The following is a 9536-nucleotide window of genomic DNA, read 5'->3' as shown; positions in this document are numbered from 1 at the left end:
TTCCTCCACAGATCCCTATTCTGGGAACATATTTTGGGAACACTGCAAAAATTAACCTCTTGCAGAGCCACTCAAATGTTGACCTGCCCTCTGCCTCCCAGTGCCATCGCTCCTGGGTATCTACTAAGAGTCACAGAAGGCAGGAAAGGACAGAGAAGGGAAACTTGAAGAGAGCAATGCTGGAGGGAACCATCAGATTAGATGCTCATCATAAAAAGAAAGCCCATCCACCAACCAATCTGATCTCCTTTCTGGAGTTAACATTGCCCAAGTACTATGTGAGTTCAATGAGAGTTTCTATTAGTCATGAACCTGATTTTTTTTCTGAGCATCCCTTCACTGAATATGATCACAATCCCTTAAATCAAGAAAAACAAGCCAACTGTGTTCTCAGGCAAGGAGTGAAGGGAATGGTGATTAAACAAGTCTGGGAAGCAATTACCCCCAGATCAGACACTGTGGCAGCAGAACCCATCCAAATACTACACAGGGCATCATGTGCATTCACATTGTTATCATTGCCCAGGTTTAATCACTCCAAGCTTATACAGGGAATTGGTGGCCAGTGATTTCAGAAATTATTTTTATTTTGCCAATTTTTGTGACCAGGCTGCTGTTTGTGCATGAAAATGATCTCTCACAAAATATGGATCTGCAAAATAAGCAATGGGGCTGAATGCCTGGGATCTGATTTATTTCTTTGGTCTCTGCATGGAGCTTTCAGAGTGTGGAAACTTGCACCAAAGAAGAAGAAAATTATTTGAAGGGAGTCTGCTTCCAAGTAAAAAAGAAATAATTTGCTGAATGTTTTAGATAATGTTAATGTTCTCAAATTTAAGGCAAGAAAAGAAACCTTTTCTAGCAGCACAACTGAGTGAAGGAGCCATCTCTTTGATCTCTGTCTGAACTAGTGGGGTGATGTCCATGAATTAGAAGCAAATGTAATGCACTGTCATTCTTAAATAAAAACACACTAGCTAATTAAATTGAGACTCCCCCAGTGACCAAGTGATTGGTCTGCAGGTTTGGAAATTTCTATCCTGCAATGCTCTTCAGCTTTGGGTAAGTCACTTAACCTCTGTGTTTCCTAGTCCTCCTCCATCATAGCCTCCGTCTACTGATGAAAAATTAAGTATGATTTACACAGAGTGGTATGAATGTAATTTCTTCATCCTTCAGAACTTGTACTCTGACATTAATCAGACCTGCACTCCCTGACATAGCATATGATTAACCTCCACAAGTCCTCTGTCAGCCAGGCTGTTGTCTGGGCTGGCTGCTCCAAGGGTATTTGTTAGTCATCATGGAGTCAAAGGTTTGAGACCCAAACACTGGAGTGTGAGGGTGTCTTGGGTTACACTGTAAGGTGTAACCGAAGTATTTACTACCATCTACATTCTGATGTGCTGTTAAAATGAAAGGAGCAGCATTTCTTTACCTTCTCCATGACTCAGCCCTGATAACTCCTTCCTGGGAAGCAGTCTCCACTCTGAGGGGGCCATCTCTGCTAATGGACCATCAAGGACTCTCCAGAATGACTCACAGAATTACATTATCCCATTGTGGATTTCCCTGCCCTGTGGGATGTACCAAACAGTCCCGGCTGTATATAATCTGGGGTTTAAGACACCACAATGATACCCAGAGGACAAGAGCTCTTGACAGCCACCGCTGGATCTCCAGAGAAAGATGAGACCTTTTCACAGGATCACTGCTTTGACAAGACCGTAACCATCCTCCAATGGGACTGCAGCCACCATTTAATCGGACTGCTACTGCCACCCTGACCAACAGGGTGTCAGGTCATATTCTGACTTTCTCTGTTTAAGCCAGTGTTTCTGTACTATTGCCTTTATTGTAATTTTCATATGAAATTATAGCTCTGACTTGAAATCTCTCAAAGGTATTTGTGTGGGGATTCCACCTCCTGGTTTACCTTCCACAAAGGCAAACCAGCACAAGGGGTCAAGCAGGCAATATGGTCTCATGAGACAATGCAAAACACTTATTCTCTCATTCTTCAACTCCCACACTGTGATGGGGCAGCTAGAACTTCCCAAAAAATAGCATCTACTTGTCCAGGATGTTCATATAAGAAATATTTACACCACTAATGAGCATTAGCCTAACTCCTCCTGGATGTATCGTATCAACAACTCATGCATATCTGGCCATATGATGACCAGCAGTACCCTGGAAGCCACGGCTTTAGGTAGGCTGCTGAATGTCTGGAAATCCAGCAGATCATTTATAAAAGTGGAAAATCATTAAAAAAAAAAAAACCACAAAACAGGGAGAGTAGTATTTTGATCACGTAATGAGCAAATTACCTCAGCAAGCAACTGATTAAGAGATTATACACAAAGCAGTTGAATGATAGATAAGCAGTGAAACAACAGATAACAAGTAAAACAGAGAGAACAATACAGCAGGTAAAAAGTAGCTGGGCATGAAATTCATGAAAGGGGAGCTATCCAAGGCTGGGTTTTGCCATTGTTGTTGTACCAAGCTGGCTTGTAACAGCTGAGTACACACTAAAACTCATGCAGTTTCCAGGCATAGGAAACGCCTTTTCACCTGTGAAAACGTTTCCCTGTTGGATGGAGTTTCCCTGTGGAAGAAGCTGTCCTCAAGCTCTCATAACCTCTAAAGGGCAAGGCCAAATTTCAGTGTCAATCCAAGAGGTTTCTATAAAATGTTCTTGGTCCACATTCAAATCACAGGTTTTCAGGAGCTGGTATTTGTGTGTTTTGTTCCCAGCAGCTTCTATGAAGCCAAGACACTACAATGATAGATGACTTTCAATCATAGAAAGTCATATCAGTTTGTAGGAACCTTGGGGCCAACCTGACCCACTTATTTAGCAGTCTCAGCACAAGAACCCTGGACATTCTAAAGGACGTGAGACTTGCTTGGTTTGGACTGTGGCTGCTCTAGGATCTCACTGATCACTGATGAAAATTTCAGTAAGTGATTCAGGCTTCATTGTAGAGATCTATCTTTTTTTCATGAGTTCAGGAGAAGTTCCAGTGCAGCTACTATCCTAAAGTACATCCCTCATTTAGGTTGGATGCTCATCTGTGTCAGTGAATACATACTACCAACTTCCAATACTCTCCTTAGCCTCACTGGGTGCTTGGATAAAATGCAATGTCAAATACTCTTTAGAAATAAATGGGATACCTCAGAAATGGGATTCCTCAGGAGTACCTCAGAAAATTTAATCCCTTGGAAGTCTGAGATAACTAATTGCAATTTCCCATGTTACATTTTGGGCCAATACCTTTCATCTCATCACTGGGCACATCCAAAGAGAGTCCATTATCTGTCTCCTCTGCACCATTCCAGCAGGGACAGGATGCTGCCAAGAGCAGTAAAATTCCCCTTTGGCTTCAGCAAATCAGAGAATAATTTAGGCTGAAGAATATCTCTAAGACCATTGAGTCCAACCATTCCCCCAGCACTGCAAGGTCCACCATTAACCCATGTCCCCAGGTGCTACAAGTACATGGCCTTTAAATGCTTCCAGGGATGAGGACTCCACCACTGCCCTGGTCAGCCTGTTCTGGGGCTTGAGAGCCCTTTTGGGGAAGAAATTTTCCCTATTATGCAATTTAAACCTCCCCTGGGGCAACTTGAAGACATTTCTTTTTGTCCTGTCACTTGCTACTGAAGAGACCAACTGCCACTTCACCATAATCTTTTTCAGGGAGTTGTAGAGAGCAGAAGGTCCCCCCCAAGCCTCCTTTTTTCCAGTCTGACCCCCCACAACTTCCTTAGCTGTTTATCATCAGACTTGTGCTCTAGATGCTTTCCCAGCTTCATGAGACTGCGCAGTACCTAGGTAAAGTGCTGGGCACACTGGACGTTCTCCCTGGTCACTGTTCCATGGTAGAGCTTTGTGGACTGACCTGGTGGCCTTTTATTCTACATCAATCCTTTTCACATGCCACGGAAATCACAAGTGTGAAGATAACATGCTTCCTAATTTTGAACTATGAGACCTCATCAGTTCAGGGTTTTTTCTCCATCCGGTGGTGCAAAACCAGAGACACTGTGGGAGAGATGATGGCCCCTCGTGTAAATGAGGTGGAGGTCTGGCATGCTCTGAAGGGAGCTAGTTTGCGTTATCAAATTTCCTTGCACGTAGCCAGATTTATTAATTTTTAGAGCAATATATGCAGGACTATGTTCACCAAACAAATTTTAAGTGGCTTTAAAAAAGCAAACAAATATAGGATTTCAGCTATTCCTCCTCTGCTGTCTCATCTCTAGCTGACAGCTTGTTCCAGCAGGAAAGTAGGACCCCAGAAGGACTGTATTTCATCACTGTGTATCAAAACAAACACACATAAAAAGGGACTCAACTGCTAACTTCAATCAGCTTCATTTGTTACATACAGTCCTGTCTTTTAAAGGGAATCTCCTGACATGCTGTGGCTAGCTCTTTCTTCCCTGCCAGAGCATTTCATGAGTAAAACCAAGAACCTTCTGAGCAGGCTCTACTCGGCTCACTCCTCTTGCAACACGTGACTTTGTACTGCATTCAAGTGTTCTGTTTGCCAGCCTCACCCTCTCCTTGGACCATCAAGCACCCTGTGGTGTCCCTTGGGGCAGTGCTGCAGGCTGGAGAGGCTTTGGCATTGGAATCCAATGGATGTTGAGAAGCCACCCAGTGAAACCATGATGGGGAATCATCACAGTTCATGTGTGGGTTTTGTACACCGAGTCTTGCTGGAAGTCATAGAATAGTGTAGGTCGGAAGGGAACTTTAATCATCTAATTCCAGCCCCCTTGCCCTGGGCAGTGACACTGACCCTTTCCACTAAACCAGGTTGCTCCAAGACATGCCCAACCTGGCCTGGAACACTTTCAGGAATGGGGCAGCCACAGATTTCTCTGGGAATCCTGTGCCAGATGACTACCACCCTCATTGTAAAAACCTTCTTCATTAGATCTAATTTAATATTCTAATCTTCTTCCATATATCTACAGTTTTAAAGTTTAAAATAATTCCCCCTTGTTCTGAGACACCAGTCCCATGTCCGAAGTCCCTCTCCAGCTCTCTTGGAGCCCTGTTAAGCACTTGAAGGGGCTCTCAGTTCTCCTCAGCACCTACTCTTCTCCAGGCTGAACTGCCCCAGATGTTCCAGCCTGTCTCCAGAGCAGAGGAGCTCCAGCCCTTAAAGCATCTTTTGGCCTCCTCTGGACTTATTCCAGCAGCTCCATGTCCTTCTGATGTTGGACCCCAGGGCTGGACACAGTACACCTCAAAGAACCCATCAAAGCCCAAATATCTTAGGTGTCTCCAGATTTGAGTTAACAACATTCTTCAGTCATAAAACCCTGGGCTTGTTGTTGGGGAACATTGCCATTGGCAGAGTCATGCCTTCACCACAGAGGAGTTTGCAGCCATCTCCTGGACCACAGCATAGCAAGAACTTCCATGAACCTTACAATGGAGTTAGAGGCTTGGCCGCTGAGTAAGCACAGTATCTCTGGAGTTACATGAGATGTTTAGTTGGTGCAGCACAGGATTCATGTTAGGAAATGTTTCTCCATGTTATGAGAATATTATTTTTAAAATCCCAAATCTGGATTGTGGATTTATATTCTAAATACTAAATTATATTACTTGTCTTACAAGCCCTGTTTTACAAGCCTGTATTTTTCTGTATTATTTACTGTATTACAAGCCCTGTTGTAGTTGGGCTGCTTCCAGCACACAAGGCTAACACATGGGCAAGTCCTTACAAGAGCAGGGCCTGACTCCTTGGAACCAGGTAAGTGCCTAAATGATACCTGCTGGTATGTTTTGTATTCAGTTTGAATACAAGACTAAAAATTCCTTTATCTTATCTGCTGATGGTACTGCATGAATAGCAGTGGGTAGGGATGGGTGGCAGTTCTGTTTGGCATTCAGACAATGCAAGAATGTTTCCTTCAGTGCAGGGACACAAGGTAAATAATTTGGGGGAATTTGACATCTGCAAAATTCAATTTTCAGGAAAGTGATGCCTGTTCCAGAACAGCTTCAGAAACAGCCTTGGCAGAGAAAAAAAAATTACATTGTTTTTCATGCAAAATGGTATTAAACTAGCTCCTGGGGAGTTGTCCTCCCTCATTTTCTTCCCAAAATATGAAGAAAATAGTTCTTGCCTTTTCCAGAGCTCATGCACATATGATGTGGCCAGTGGTTTGAGGGAAGGTATTCTGCTGCTTTCCCCCACCTGCAGAGCTGCCTCCAACTCTGGGGTCCAACATCAGAAGGATGCTGGAGCTGCTGGAGAGAGTCCAGAGGAGGCCACAGAGATGTTCTGAGAGCTAGAGCACCTCTGCTCTGGAGACAGGCTGGAAGAGCTGGGGGTATTGAGCCGGGAGAAGAGAAGGTTACAGGGAGACCTTAGAGTCCTCGGCAGTGCCTAAAAAAGGGGCTACAAGAGAGCCGGAGAGGGACATTGGACAAGGGCCTGGAGAGACAAGGACAAGGGGCAATGGCTTCCCACTGCCAGAGGGTGAGGTTAGGTGGGATATTGGGCAGAAATTCCTGGCTGTGAGGGTGTTGAGGCCCTGGCATAGACTGCCTAGAGAAGCTGTGGCTGTCCCATGACTGAAAGCATTTCAGGCCAGGTTGGGCGTGTCCTGGAGCAACCTGGTCTAGCGGGAAAGTGTCTCTAGAATGTAGGATTCTGCGATTTTGCACGTAGGAAGACACGTGCAAGTCCTGCTCATCCACAGGGCCACCCGAATACTTCACATAAAGTCATATAAAACTCTTTTGAGGAAGAAAGCATCTCATAGATGGCTCGTTGGTCTAGGGGTATGATTCTCGGTTTGGGTCCGAGAGGTCCCGGGTTCAAATCCCGGACGAGCCCTTGTCTTTTAGTCTTTTTTCTGTCTCACTCACTCTCTTCTCTCTTTTTCTTTCCCACTCGCCCTTGCTTTCCGTATTCCCCTCCCACAGACACTCCCACCGGATGTACTTTCGTTTTCGAGGAGAATGCCTATGTGTGACATGGCAAAAAGCGGTCTAATTGGGAAAAAAATAAAACACACATGCGATCTACTTGTGCGCGGGCAGGGGTGCAACACGTAGCAACAAATAAGTGGGCTCGTCCGGGATTTGAACCCGGGACCTCTCGCACCCTAAGCGAGAATCATACCCCTAGACCAACGAGCCAACTAATGACTCCCTTCCTCACTCATTCTCTATTCCTGAATCGATGACGTCACTCGGTCGTGGGCAAGACCTACGGGTAGCGGCGGCCCCGACCCCGTCGCCTGCACCCGCTGCAGGAACTCCCCTCGCACCCCCAGACCTGCTCCATCCTGCCGCGATCTCACCTGCGTTGCAGCCGCTTTTCCCCCTCATACCCCCTCCCCCCGGCACCCACCGAGCCTCTTCCATATCTTGCATCCACTTCTTCAGACTCTTCTCTACCCTCACATGCTTTTCTGCAGGCTATACCTACTTCTGCTTGCACCCACTTCTACGAGTGCTTTCTGCCCTCACACCTCCCTGCACCCATTGCATATACCCGTTTCTTCGGGAATTGTACTCTTATGCCTCCCAGGGAGTTTTCATTCCCCTTAAACTTTTTTTTCAATGTGCATATAGACTCTGATTTAAAGGATTTTACTATTGATGATTAGAAGAGTAGGATGAAACCCCAGGAAATTCAAAATTATAATCATTTAGATATTCACTGAAAATTTCAATAGCTCTATAGGGTGTGATCTTTAAGAGAAATTAAAGTTGAGGCTTTTTTCTTGGAGAAAGCAATTCAGGAAAACACAGGAGCATTCAAGGACACTGCAATATGCAATAAAACCACAGAATGATTTGGGTTGGAACAGACCTTTAAAAAGTACTGTACTCCAACCCCCTCCCACAGACAGGAACACCTTCCACTAGACCAGGTTGCTGCAGGACACGCCCAACCTGGCCTGTAACACTTTCAGGGATGGGGCAGCCACAGCTTCTCTGGGCAATCTGTGCCAGGGCCTCAACACCCTCACAGCCAAGAATTTCTGCCCAATATCCCACCTAACCTCACCCTCTGGCAGTGGGAAGCCATTGCCCCTTGTCCTTGTCCTCCATCCCTCAGTGCATCTCTGCGGCCTTCTCTACACTCTCTCCAGTAGCTCCACGTCCTTCTGATGTTGGACCCCAGAGCTGGAGGCAGCTCTGCAGGTGGGACCTCACCTGAACAGAGAAGAGGGGCAGAATCCCCTCTCCTCTGCTGCCAACGCTGGGGGATCAGCCTAGCACACGGGGAGTTCTAGGTGCCAGCACATATGGCTGGGACATGTTGAATGTCTCATCCCCCAGCACCCCCAAGTCCTTCTGCTCAAGGCTGGCTCCGTCCCTTTATCCCCCAGCCTTTGTGGATTGTAGGGTTGACCACACATTGCTGTGCCATACATGCTCTGAGTTGTGCAGAAAAGAGAGGAAACAACAGAGGGAGCAGAGCAAGGCCTTCTCACTTCAGGTAATTTTGTTGTGGACATACTGCCTGGGTAAACAGTGTCATGTAAATATTGATGCTTCATATGTGGTCATATGTGGTCTTCATAGCCGAGACCCACATTGAATAGCTTGTTTTATATAAGCAGGACGATATGGTTTGGTGAAGGTAGGGAGGATTCAGCTACATGAAAAAAAAGCTAAAAGCAAGTTTGGGATTGAGGCTGGTAACCCTTTTAGAAAAAGAAGACAAAACAAAACCAAATGGCAACTTAATGCCATAAAAATTCCAGAAGCATCATTTTAAAACTCAAATACACTTCAAGTTTTCTGGACATGGGGTCCCAGTGCAAGTTTCCAGCACTTGGTCCTTTAATCAAGCACAGTCAAGCTTTTGGTTTGAGTTTGGAGGGGAAAAAGTGACAAATCACACTATTTGGAGATTGTTGGAACTTGCTTCATCCCTGCTTGCAGGGATGCTGTTCGAAGGGTAGAACTTGCATTTGGCATGTCTGCATTTGTGCATGTGTAACAAAAGAGAAACACAATCAGTTTTCACACTGATTTTGATTATTTTCCTTTCTACAGACAATCCTCTCAGGCCATTATCTCAGAGGAATTCCTTTGAGAACATCAGTTTAAACAGAAAGAGGCATTTTCACCAGCACCAACAACCCCCCTTGCAGAAGATATGCTTCATATTTCTCCTTATCAGCCCCTTGCTGCACATCCATATGTGCTTCCTAGCAAAGCTCAACCACTTTGTCATCCATTCTCATTTTGAATCCAAGAGATTGAATTATTATTGCAGTGGTGAACTTTACTTCACATTTAAAATCTTCCTCTGTTTAGTGACTACCACTGGGCCAACGCTGGCCCTGCCTGCTACAATTGCTTTGGGCAAACTCAGGTAGATCCATAATTGGCAGTGGCTCATAGAGTTATACCTTCCTTTATATAAACTAAAAGTTAATTTTTCCTTGGGGCAGAGACTTTTCCAGCACTTTAAATCACATCCATCCTGTTTTCTCTCTCCTGCTTTTATCATTTGTTCAGCAAAACATCTGGC

The 9536-nt window shown here is 45.1% G+C and overlaps 2 non-coding genes across 2 annotated transcripts; one reads left to right on the top strand and one right to left on the bottom strand.

The window, feature by feature from the left end:
• Nucleotides 1-6803: 6803 nt before the first annotated feature.
• TRNAP-UGG (transfer RNA proline (anticodon UGG)) lies at nt 6804-6875 on the top strand. Its single transcript has one exon. It is a non-coding gene; the product is annotated as a tRNA-Pro (tRNA).
• A 233-nt stretch (nt 6876-7108) lies between these two features.
• TRNAP-AGG (transfer RNA proline (anticodon AGG)) lies at nt 7109-7180 on the bottom strand. The gene has a single exon. It is a non-coding gene; the product is annotated as a tRNA-Pro (tRNA).
• Nucleotides 7181-9536: the final 2356 nt, after the last annotated feature.

Source organism: Vidua chalybeata, chromosome 2, assembly GCF_026979565.1.
Source record: "Vidua chalybeata isolate OUT-0048 chromosome 2, bVidCha1 merged haplotype, whole genome shotgun sequence".
Taxonomy (NCBI): Eukaryota; Metazoa; Chordata; class Aves; order Passeriformes; family Viduidae; genus Vidua; species Vidua chalybeata.
Note: the sequence above shows the minus strand (reverse complement) of the source record. Positions and strands in the feature narration are given on the sequence as shown.